At 45.8% G+C, this 13,163-nt stretch overlaps 1 protein-coding gene across 2 annotated transcripts in view; it reads left to right on the forward strand.

Annotated features, from left to right (window-relative positions):
• Positions 1-13,163, forward strand: part of LOC115079481 (sodium/hydrogen exchanger 10-like) — a 1,086,723-nt gene that overhangs the window by 484,408 nt on the left and 589,152 nt on the right. The window lies entirely within an intron of this gene.

Below are 13,163 nucleotides of genomic sequence, written 5' to 3' on the forward strand. Positions count from 1 at the left end.
AAGTGGTACAGAGAGATTTTCAGAATCTGGGGAAACAGATTGAGCACATGGCAAAGACTGTTGCCTTTTCAGAAATATTTACCTGTTCTCAGGGGAAGGAAAGGTTAAGCCATATAGACAACTTCAAATACATGGCTCAAGATCTTGTGTAAGGAAGAAGGTTTTAGATATATTGGGGGCTGGTGCCATGTACGGAACAATAAAAGGCTTATAATAAAGATGGCTTACATCTGTCTGTGGCAGGAAAAATGATTTTAATTAAATTAAAATCATATGTCATAGGACATTTTAAACAGTAAGTTGGGGGTAGCAGAAGGAAATTGGAATGTTGCCCCTGAAAAACACAGGAAGTGGGTGGAGAAATTAACAAAGATCAGTTCAATAGGGCAGAAAGGGTATCAAGGAAGAACACCAAGGTGTGTGAGAAAAGCTGGAAAGCTATGAGCACTAGGGGTGTGCATTCGGATTGACCGCATTAGTAAAACGCAACTCATATTTTTTTTTTACTTAAAAAATTGATTCGACATAAACGATCGGATTTCCCACATATCGAACATAGATATGTTCGATATGTGGGAAATCGCGATTGTTGAGCCAAAATAAAAATATAAACCCCCTCACCCTCCTTAATCCCCCCCCCCCCCCCCCCGACTTACCACAACTCCCTGGTGATGGAGCGAGGAGTGAGGACGCCATTTCTGCAATCCTTGGCGAGAAGCATGTGACGTCGGCGGCACGTCGAGTGACGCCGGCATCACGTGATTCCCGGCTCGTTCGCGCCCAAGCTGGCCAAAGCTGGCCAAAAGTTCTTTTTGGGCCGAACGAGCCGTCCGGCGCGAACGAGCCGGGAATCACGTGACGCCGCGTCACTCGACGTGCCACCGACGTCACATGCTTCTCGCCAAGGATTGCAGAAATGACGTCCTCACTCCTCGCTCGATCACCAGGGAGTTGTGGTAAGTCTGGGGGGGGGGATTAAGGAGGGTGAGGGGGTTTAAATTTTTTTTTTGCATATATGTACATATACCCAACTCATTGGATTTTTTTTATGTCCATATTGGCCGCAAGTGGGACCCCCTTTCGGACATAAAAAATATGAACATAAAATTTTGCTCTGCACATCCCTAATGAGCACAAATGCTCATAGTATGGGAAATGAAATTCCAGACTTACAGGCCCTAATGGTGGAGGCAGGCTTGAATTTGTTGCTATTATGAAAACATAGTTCAGTGAGTCACAAGAATGTGATACAGCCATACTATTGTGTTGCTGGACCCTTGGACTGAAATGGGATTGACTGCAGGTTCCTGCCATTAGCAGGCAGATCCAGTTGAGGCAGAAACCCATCAGAACTAATATCAGCTCTCCTTCCCTTCGGGTTGAGCCATTGGGTGCTGGAGCCGACAGGAATTAGGTGGAGTCTCTACTAATGACAAAAAAGAAAGTCTGTGGTTAGCTAGGGTCATAGGCAGGCACAGGGTGGATTGACCTATCGGGGGATCGGGCTTCCCCCGGTGGGCCGGTCACTCCTGTCACATGATTTTTTTTTTTTTTAATTATAAAGTTTCCAGCCAAAGTATTAGGGGGCGCCTCGAGCAGTGGTATTCCAAGGGGAGCCAATGCCCCCGGGCTCAGGGAGGCTCATGCGGCCGCCAGTGACACGCATGTAGCAGGCAGATTGGCAGGGCCGTGGTGGAAGTCACGTCACCACGGCCTGAAGAAAAAGATCGCGTTTAAATGCGCTGATGCTCCTCCTCCTTCCTGCCCGCGCGGTCCCGGAAGTAAACGTTGCCGGAGCCGCGTGGGCAGGAAGGAGGGGAAGCATCAGCGCGTGTAGAAGAGGAGCAGCACTTGCGCTTACGGGCCGCCGCGAATCATCTCAGCGGCCGGAGAAAAGGAAGAGGCCCGGTAGCAGGGCCGCTGCGGCCAGAGAAGAGGAAGAGGCCTGGTAGCAGGGCTGCTGCAGAGCCCATCCTGCGGCGACCCGCGAAGAGGAGGCCCAGAGGTGAGAGAGAGGCTGAGGATCTGTAGAGTGTGTATGTGTGCGTGCATGAGATGAGTTGAGAGACTGTGTGTGGGAGTGAGGACCTGAATGTTTTCAGAGACAGCATGTAAGACCCTCTATGTGTGTGAGAGAGACATCATGTGACAGGGAGAGCCTGTGCTTGAGCAAGACAGCATGTGGGAGTGAGAGAGAGCCTGTGTGTGTGTGTGAGAGAGACAGCATGTGAGAGCCTCTGTGTGGGTGAGAGAGACAGCATGTGACAGTGAAAGCCTGGGTGTATGAATGATTGTATGAGAGAGAGCATGTGCCAGTGAGAGCCTGTGTGTATGAATGATTGTATGAGAGAGAGCATGTGCCAGTGAGAGCCTGTGTGTATGAATGATTGTATGAGAGAGAGCATGTGCCAGTGAGAGCCTGTGTGTATGAATGATTGTATGAGAGAGAGCATGTGCCAGTGAGAGCCTGTGTGTGTGTGAGAGAGAGAGAAATGCATGTGAGAATGAGAACCTGACTGTGTGTTTGAGGGAAGAAGATGGAGAGAAAAAAAGATAATATAAAAGGAATTGGAAAAAAAATAAGAAAGGGAAGGTGGAAAAAAAAAGGCCTGTGACCAACCGATTAGAAAACTAAGATCAGCCAGCAAAGGTAAAATAAAAAAATTAATTACTTTTTAGTGATTGGCACATGTAATCTTTGGGAATGTGCAAGAATAGCACTTTCTCTATGCGGATCTCACAATGTACGAGATCAGCATGGAGAAAGTGGAAGCCCACGCGGCCTGCACAGAGGAGGCAGCAGGATGGGCTTCAGTGTCAGTAACAGCAATCGGCGCCTCCCCAGTAAGAACATAAGAACATAAGAAATTGCCATGCTGGGACAGACCAAGGGTCCATCAAGCCCAGCATCCTGTTTCCAACAGAGGCCAAAAACCAGGCCACAAGAACCTGGCAATTACCCAAACACTAAGAAGAACCCATGCTACTGATGCAATTAATAGCAGTGACTATTCCCTAAGTATAATTGATTAATAGCCATTAATGGACTTCTCCTCCAAGAACTTATCCAAACCTTTTTTGAACCCAGCTACACTAACTGCACTAACTACCTTCTCTGGCAACAAATTCCAGAGCTTTATTGTGCGTTGAGTGAAAAAGAATTTTCTCCGATTAGTCTTAAATGTGTTACTTGCTAACTTCATGGAATGCCCCCTAGTCCTTCTATTATTCGAAAGTGTAAATAACCGAGTCACATCTACTCGTTCAAGACCTCTCATGATCTTAAAGACCTCTATCATATCCCCCCTCAGCCGTCTCTTCTCCAAGCTGAACAGCCCTAACCTCTTCAGCCTTTCCTCATAGGGGAGCTGTTCCATGCCCTTTATCATTTTGGTTGCCCTTTTCTGTACCTTCTCCATCGCAACTATATCTTTTTTGAGATGCGGCGACCAGAATTGTACACAGTATTCAAGGTGCGGTCTCACCATGGAGCGATACAGAGGCATTATGACATTTTCCATTCTATTAACCATTCCCTTCCTAATAATTCCTAACATTCTATTTGCTTTTTTGACTGCTGCAGCACACTGAGCCGACGATTTTAAAGTATTATCCACTATGATGCTTAGATCTTTTTCCTGGGTGGTAGCTCCTAACATGGAACCTAACATCGTGTAACTACAGTTATTTTTCCCTATGTGCAACACCTTGCACTTGTCCACATTAAATTTCATCTGCCATTTGGATGCCCAATCTTCCAGTCTTGCAAGGTCCTCCTGTAATGTATCACAGTCTGCCATGTGGCAGCAGTGACAGTGGCAGCAGAGGAATGAGAGAGGTTCTGAGGTTGCTGGCAAAAGAAAGAGAGGGGGATCTGCCTTTAGTGTGTGCATGTGTATGAATGGGACTCTGCCTGGGAGTGTATGTGTGAGAATGAATGTGTGCATGCCTGGGGGACGGGGAGGGAGTGTGAGAAAATGAATGGGAGCCTGCCTGGGGGTGTGTGTTTGTGTGAGCCAGTGAGTGTGAGAGCATGAGTGTGTATGAGAAAATCCAAGGGAGTAAGAGTTTGGGTGTGGGTGTGTGTGTGTGTGGAGGGGGAGAGAGTGTCTTAGAGCCTGTCAGTGAGAGCAAGAGGTTATGGTGGAAATAAGAGCATGAATGTGTATGTATGTGACAGCGTATGTGTGAGAGAGAATGGACATGTGAGTATGTGTGAGAGAGAGAGGATAACCTAATCCTCAACAATATCAGGGTGACTGGAAATCAAGAGCTCCCACAGAAGGGGACAGCAGGGACTTTTTAAAATCCTTATTAGTTTTAATTATTGAATGTTATTTGATATATGTGCTGTTTTGAAATATTTTATTAGTGTTTGGGATATTGTAAAAAATGTATATGATTTTAATTAATAGAAATTCTATTTATCAGTAGTTTTAAAATACTCTTTTATTATGGTTTTACTATTATAACTGATGCTTTGTTTCTTGATTTTATTTGTTTTATGAGGAATGGTGGTTCTATTTTTCTATTGTTAATACACGGAGTCTGGCTTCTTGGAGTTTCCATTTCAGTTTTTGTCATTTGTGCTCATTCATTTTGTATTCTGTATTTGGTGAGAGTTTGTGTTCTGCATGCAAATATTGAGATGAAGCATTATTTTAGCATGTGGTTTCTCTGTAGGGATCTGTAGTAGTTTGGCCTGTTCTGTTTTCCTGGTAGGTGTATTGATATTTTAGATTCTGGTGTAATATTTGTAGTATTCTTTTTCATAGGTGGGGTTGTTATTCTTTGAGTGTTGGCAAATAGTACTGTGTTGATATGGGAGGACCATGCCGAAATATAGGGGTGTGTACATATATATGTAAATTATATATGTAAATTATATTGTATATGTAATTGGGTACCCATGGGCCAGTATGGAGAAAAATCCCCCGGGCCACTATTTTCCCTCAGTCCGCCCCTGGGCAGGCAGCAGTCAAGCATATCCGAGGTCCAGGCAATGGTCAGAGGCAGACAGTGGTCAAGAGTATCAATGGTCCAAGCAATGGTTAGAGGCAGACAGTGGTCAACACCTCCTTATCATCAATACCTCCTTATCCTCTGGAGATGTTCCCACCCAGCTCAAATCAGCCATAGTAAAACCTATCCTTAAGAAACCAAAACTTGACCCTTCTGACTTATCCAACTACCGTCCTATCTCCAACCTCCCCTTCATCGCCAAAGTACTTGAAAAATCGGTCAATACTTTCAGACTACCTAGACCAGCACCAGATACTCTATCCCTCTCAACACAGCTTTAGAAAGCGCTTCAGTACTGAAACTCTACTACTCTCCCTCAACGACCTTGTCATCAGAGGCTTTGACAAAGGTCACTCATTCTTTCTAGCCCTTTTAGACATTTCTGCTGCCTTCGACACTATTAACCACACTATATTACTCGACAGGCTAGCTGACATTGGCACCTCTGGGACCCCACTCCGCTGGTTCAAATCATACATAAGTGACAGACATTTCAAGGTAAAAATTGAAAACCACGAATCTGACCCAATTGATATCACAAGGGATGTCCCCCAAGGCTCCTCCTTATCATCCACCCTCTTTAACATATACCTCCTCCCCCTCTGCCAGCTACTCTCAAATCTCGACCTCCCACACTTTGTCTACGCAGATGACGTGCAAGTCCTTATACCCATCACCGACTCCATCGCCAACGCCCTAAAAAGATGGGATAATGCCCTCTCATCCATCAACTGTCTACTCACAGAACTCAACCTAGCCCTTAATCCCAATAAAACTGAACTTATGATCATTTCACCCCAACCTATCAATCCCTTACCCACTCCCTCAGCCAACTCTCCCCTTGCTCCCCCAGTCCTCTCGCAAGCTGTAAGAGACCTAGGTGTTACTCTTGACCCTTAATTCAGCCTACAGAAATTTATCTCCTCCACACTCAAAGATTGTTACTATAAATTACACACTCTCAAAAAACTTAAACCCATCCTGCACCTCAACGACTTTAGGACAGCCTTACAAGCCCTAATATTATCCAAAATAGACTACGCAAACGCTCTACTCCTAGGTCTCCCAAAGAATAGCCTTGCCCCCCTACAGTTGCTGCAAAATGCAGCTGCACGCGTATTAACAGGCACCCGTAGAAAAGAACATATCACACCCATTCTCAAGCAACTTCACTGGCTCCCCATCACAGCCAGAATTCAATTCAAAACCCTTACCCTTATCCACAAAGCTATCCACAATCCTGACATGCATTGGTTCCCAGACAGCTTACACATCCGTTCCTCTTCCAGACCCACCAGAATGCCCTACACCGCAAACATTCACACTCCCTCTCCCAAACTCTTCCATCTCACAGCCACTAAACAACGTGCAATATCCCTAGCTGGGCCATCCTTATGGAACGCTATGCCCACCCACCTACGCCTCGAGAAGTGCTCTAAAACATTCAGACAGAATCTCAAGACCTGGTTGTTCACACGAGCCTACACATGAGCCGCACTTCTCCTCTCTCCTATTCTCCTGCACATATTCTCTCACCCTCTAGATCCTCGTCTGAATTCCCCCCCCCCCTCAATTCTCTCTTTCCAGTATACTATTGTACATATTCTTTTCTTGCATTTAAGTATGGTTTTATTGCGTTTAACTATTTGTACAGTTTAACATTAGTTTCCCCTACCCCCCTACCCCCCCCCCCACATCCACCCCCTCAAGTTCTTTTCAGTTCCTTTGTAAAGCCTCTTCCCTCTACCCCCCCTTCGCCCCCCTCCCCCCTAGTTCTTTTATCAGTTGCATTGTAAAGCCCTGTTGGCCAATTATTGTTCTATGGAAACCGATGTGATGTTTTCTTAACGAATGTCGGTATACAAAAAACTTTAAATAAATAATAAATAAATAAGCGTATCAATGGTCCAAGCAATGGTTAGAGGCAGACAGTGGTCAAGAGTATCAATAGTCCAGGCAATGATCAGAGGCAGGCAGCAGTCAAGCGTATCTGAAATCCAAGCCAAGTTCAAACCAAATATCCGTCCGAGGGAAGATAAGGAGGACATATAGGCAGGACAGACAAGCATAGACAAGAATAAGCAGACAATGTGGGAGAAAACAAACTGGAGCAGGACAAGAACTGAAGACAAGCTGGATAAGGCTGGAGCGAAGACAAGATGCTGGGAAGCAACATGCACTATGAAGTGTAACTTGACCTGTTACTGAGATAGTGTAGGAAAGACAGCAACAAGTGCCTTTTATAGGCCTGAGTTCATGATGACATCATTAGGCATTATCAGGATTTTTCCGCTGAAGGCCTTTTAAATAGGGTGAAGTCAAGTTCATGCGCACCTAAGGAGGAGCATGGCTGGAGGAACACTGCTGTATGAGGTGCTGGCAGCATTCTGCCACATCAGAGTGCGGCGTACAGCCACATGGGGCCCCAGAAGTATTAGGCTGTGTCAGGATCTGCAAGGGACAGCCCTGGTGGAGAGGTGAGTGCGGTGGTTCATGGAGACATCCTGCGGACCGCCAAATAAACACATTCCAGACTATAACTTGTTCAGAAAGGATAGAGATGACAAATGGAGGAGGAGTATCTCTTAATGTAAAAAACAATATCCAAGCAACTGAAATGCAGGTGCATTGGTGTTGCAACCGTCGCTGCCCGACGGCTTCACTCCGCCCATCTTTCTTTTTCTGCGACTCCTCCTGCTCCCTGTGGATGTCTGGCTGCTGCGGCGTCTGCCCGCCATCCTCTCCGGCGTCCCCGGACCGGCTTGGCCGCTGCCTCCCACCATGCTCCTCAGGTACCTTAGGGCGCGCAGACCATTTATTTATTTATTTATTTAACATATTTCTATACCGGTCTTCATGAAGGGATTCATATCAAGCCTGCGGCCCTTATTCTTATTTCCTCTATGGCGCGAACCTCATGGCACGAACCTCATGGGTGTCCCCCTGTGATGATGTCACCCTGCCCGGATATTTAAGCCTGTTGTTTATTGCTAGCCTCTGAGTTAGCAAGGGATTTCCTACAGATGGGATTCGCTCTCCGTACCCAGCTACTCTGCCTCAAACTTCTATTTGGACTCTTTGCTGTTAACGAGGTATGCTTTCCTCGGGGGCCTCTCTGCTTCTTTCAGGTCACTATCACTATCACTCGAGGGCCCATGTTCCCTGACTTGCTGCCTGTGTCCATCTCCTCTTCTACTTGGAAGAATTCGCTACAGACACCATCTGTGAGTACTACTACCATCTACTCCTCAGAGCTGTTTCCCTGGAACCAGGTACTCGCTTCTCGAGGGCCTGCCTCCGTTCCAGCACTAGTGCCATCTTCTACGGATAACTGCTGTGTGAGTACTTGCCAACGAGTCTCTGTGCCCAGGGATCTGGTACTCACTCCTCGAGGGCCAGCTCTCCCTACTCGAAGCTTCTCCATACTGGGTACTCTGTGAATATCTCAGTGCACTCATTTTCTCAGTTCTTCTTCCTACAGCACTGCTACCGGAGAAGCCGCTGTTCCAGCGCCCTGAGGAATACCAGCCCAGTCGGGCTCTATCTTCTACTCACTACTGCCACCTCTGGTGGCTTCACAAACTGTCTAATAAAAGATATAATCTGTGTTTGTGTCCAGAGCTGAGCCTGACCTGTGGCCCCTCACGGGTCCTCCCCCCCGTGGGCGTGGTCAGCTGCCACAGTGTCCAAGGGTCCACCCAAACCCTACAAAACATAACAATTGGGGAAAGGAAGAAGTGTTGTGAGCCATTGTAATAGATTCAGCAATAGCTACACTAGTCCCTACAAGATGGCCACTAAGGAGAACTATAGTTCTCATACTCTTTTGTAGCTAGCTTCTCAGAGCAGGAAAGGGCTCAGTCATAATGGCTCACCACAATTAGTGGCGTAGCCATGGGTGGGCCATGGCCTGCCCACTTTGGGCTTGGCCCATCCAACGAGGGCTGTCTGACCCAAAAGAGGACTGAAACCTGGAATAGCAATGCCATTGTGGGATCCCATCCCCGTGACGGTGAAGAAAAGAATCAGAGCTGCAATGCCATCGTGAGATCTCATACCCACAATGGTGAAGAGGAGGATCGGAGCTGCAATGTAGTCGCAGGATCCCATCCCAATGGCGGCGGAAGTAGGAGTTTGGCTGTGCCTAATGAAAATGGGAGCTTGAATGTGTGTGTGGAGTGTGTGTGGATTAGAATGGGAGCCTGGACATGTGTGAATGTGAGTGAGAATGGGAGCCTGAGTGTGCATCTGTGCGTCTGTGCGTCTGTGTGTATGTATTAGAATTGAGACCTGGATGTGCATCTGTGTGTGTGAGAATGGGACAGGGGGGAGGGGGAGAGAGAGAGAGTGAGCTTGTTGTTGTGGTAGAGCATGTGAGAGTGAAAGCTTGTGTGTGTGTGTCTATGTGTGTCTGTGTAGAGAATGTGAGAGTGAGAGTTTGTGTGGGAGAGAGAGTATATGAGAGTGAGAGCTTGTGTTTGTGGTAGAGCATGTGAGAATGGAGTTTGTATGTGTGTACATGGTAGAGCATGTTAGAGTGAGAGCTTGTGTGTTTGTGTAGAGACTGTGAGTGTAAAAGCTTGGGGGGAGAGCATTTGAGAGTGAGAGCTTGTGTGTGTGATTGAGCCAGTGAGAGAAAGCATGAGTGTGTGTGTGTGTGTGTGTGTGTGTGAGGGAGGGAGGGAGGAAGGGAAGAAGGCAGTAGGGAAAGAAACAGAATGAGAAAAGAGACTCTAAAACGGAATTAGGAAATGACCATTAAGGGAAAAGCGGGGAAAAAAGAGACTGGGACCATCTGATTAGAAAAATACAAAGATCAGACAACAAAAGTTAAAAAAAAATATATATATATATATTTATTTAATGTGTTTTGTATACCGTCATTCGGTTTCGCCATCAGAACGGTTTACAGAAACATGCAACAAATTGTAACATTATCATCACATAGTCATATCATGTGGTGTAGGTTAGTAGCATCTGCTAGATTCTTCCACATCAAGTTATTACATACTGCAGAGTGTTACATACTGTAAAGTGACACATACTGCAAAGTGTTACAAACTGCAAGTTATATCCTACTGCAAAGATATTTCCTACACGCTGTTACATACTGTAAGTTTTTCTTATTGCCAAAGTATTTCTTATTGCCAAAGTATTTCCTATACATTCATATTACTTAGCTGGGGATGTATCTTTTTTTATGTTGTTGGGTTGCGAGTTTGATGTGTCTACTGGCTGATTGAGTGAGTTTGAGTTGGCTCTTGTGAACAGCCAGGTTTTTAACTCTTTTTTGAACATTTTTATGTTTGGTTGAGTTCTTATTCCAATTGGTAAAGCGTTCCATAGTTTGGGGCAGACAATGGATATGGCTCTCTCACGTGTTGTGTTTAGTCTTGTGATTCTTGCGTGAGGTAGCTTGAGGAGGCCTTTATTCCTAGATCATAAATTCCATCTTGGATTGTGTGTTACTATGTGTTTGCTTAGCCAGTTGTTTTGTTGTCCTATGATTATTTTATGCATGGTTGAAAGAACTTTGCATTCTATTCGGTATTTTATTGGGAGCCAGTGTAACAAGATTAGTATTGGTGTGATTTGTTCATGTTTTTTGAACCAGTCAGAATTCTGGCTGCTGTGTTCTGTAGGATTTGCAGAGGACATAAGAACATAAGAAATTGCCATGCTGGGTCAGACCAAGGGTCCATCAAGCCCAGCATCCTGTTTCCAACAGAGGCCAAACCAGGCCACAAGAACCTGGCAATTACCCAAACACTAAGAAGATCCCATGCTTCTGATGCTAGTAATAGCAGTGGCTATTCTCTAAGTAAACTTGATTAACAGCAGTTAATGGACTTCTCCTCCAAGAACTTATCCAAGCTTTTTTTGAACCCAGCTACACTAACTGCACTAACCACATCCTCTGGCAACAATTTCCAGAGCTTTATTGTGCATTGAGTGAAAGAGAATTTTCTCATAATAGTCTTAAATATGCTACTTGCTAACTTCATGGAATTCCCCCTAGTCCTTCTATTATTCAAAAGTGTAAATAACCGATTCACATCTACTACTAGACCAAGGAGTAGGGCATTGCAGTAATCTAGGTTAGAGAAGATGAGTAGTTGGAGAACTGTTCTGAAGTCATCCTGGATGAGGAATGGTCAAATGCAGCTGATAGATCCAGGAGGATTAATAGGTACTTTTGTCCTTTGTCAAATCGTCAGAGCAGTGCCATTTACTGAAAGCAGGAGATATTCCGTACTTAAGTTTTTCCTGAATCCGAATTGAGAGGGGTGAAGAATGTTGTTTGTGTCAAGGTAATCACAGAGTTGTGTTTGGACAAATTTTTCTAAGATTTATGCAATGAACGGTAAGTTCGATATAGGTCAGTAGTTTTGAATGTTCTCTGGATTTAGGTTGTTCTTTTTTATTAGTGGTTTAATGATTGCTGATTTTAAGCATTCTGGGTATTTTCCTTCTGTGAGGGAAAAGTTGACTATGTCTGTTATTGTTTTGTTTATTGAGTTAACAATCAATTTAATTGTCTGAATGGGGATACTGTCGATGGGATGGTTTACTGGATTCATTTTTTTGATTATATTTTGGATTTCCAGAGAGGCTTCAAAGTCGAAGCTAGTCCATGTTGATGTAGTTTTCTGTTGCACTTTTGGTGTTTGGGTGGGTGTGTTGTTGTTGGTAATGGAGTTGTTTATGTAACGGTTGCGGACCCTTAGTCCGGAGCGAAGGATGAAACTCACCGAGGATCAGCCCCGACGAACTCGTCTCTGGAAGGTGGTAATGGACAACAGTATTACTAGAGATAAAGTTCCACAGAACAGCCAGGTGGCCCTCTGAGGAGCGGATAGCCTAGGAGCGCTCTGCCCAATGCTGCCTGCAGGGACGCCAGAGAAGTCGCGCCACGGACCGTGCGTAACCCGCCGCTTCAGGAGGTCCCCTGTGCCGGTGGACTGACAGAGGTAGGGGGACCTGGCGGAGGGCTACCGTGGCCAGGTGCCACAACAGTACCCCCCCCCCTTATGCCCCGTCTTGGGAGGACCGGGTTTTCCAGGATGTGTTAGATGGAAGTGCTGAAGTAAAGTTTTATCCAAGATATTTGATGATGGTTCCCAGGAATTCTCCTCCGGACCAAAGCCTTCCCAGGCAATTAGATATTCCCACCGTCTGTGGTTATGATGGATGTCAAGAATTTCCCGTACTTGATAGATCGGGTCATTATCCGATTCCACATCAGGAGGTAGAGGCGGAGCAGCATGGAACAAAAAGGAAATCAATGGCTTCAGCAACGATACATGGAAAGTGTTATGGATATGAAGACTAATGGGAAGCTGTAAGCGGTAGGTTACCAGACCCAGGCGTTTACTGATGAAGAAAGGTCCAATGTACCTGGGAGCGAGCCTCATGGATGGGACCCTGAGGCGTATATGGCACATGCTGAGCCAAACACGGTCTCCCGTGTTGAACAGTGGAGATGGTCGACGATTTTTGTCCATCATCCTTTTGGTGGTTTCAGCAGCATGTAGTAATCTAGCGTTAGTAACCTCCCATAGCTCATGCAGCTGTTGAGTGGAAAGGTGGGCTGCCGGGGAGGCTACGGAAAGTGGTAAAGGAAGTGGGGGTCGTGGCTGCTTGCCGTAGACAATCTGGAAAGGAGAATTCCCTGTAGCCGAGTGCGTGTGGGAATTATGTGAAAATTCGGCCCAAGGTAAGAGCGTGGACCAATCATCTTGGCGGTTGTTCACGAATAGGTGTAGGAACATCTTCAATCCTCTGTTGATCCGTTCTGCCTGCCCGTTGCCTTGGGGGTGAAATGCTGTGGTAAAGTCCAACTGTACTCCAAATTTTTTACACAGCGCACCTCAATATTTGGCAGTGAATTGTGGGCCTCTGTCCATTGTTATGTGGAGTGGGAAACCCATGAAGGTGGAATATATGCAGAGCAAAGAGCCCGTTAACTCAGGGGTGGATGGTTAATTTGGGTAATGAGACAAAGTGTGCCATTTTTGAAAACTGATCAACCACGACCCATATTACCTGATTCCCAGAAGAAGGAGGGAGGTCCACTACAAAGTCTGTGGATATATGGGTCCAGGGTTCTCGAGGTGGTGGAAGAGGTTGGAGAAGACCCC

Source organism: Rhinatrema bivittatum, chromosome 17 (assembly GCF_901001135.1).
Source record: "Rhinatrema bivittatum chromosome 17, aRhiBiv1.1, whole genome shotgun sequence".
In the NCBI taxonomy this organism is placed as follows: Eukaryota; Metazoa; Chordata; class Amphibia; order Gymnophiona; family Rhinatrematidae; genus Rhinatrema; species Rhinatrema bivittatum.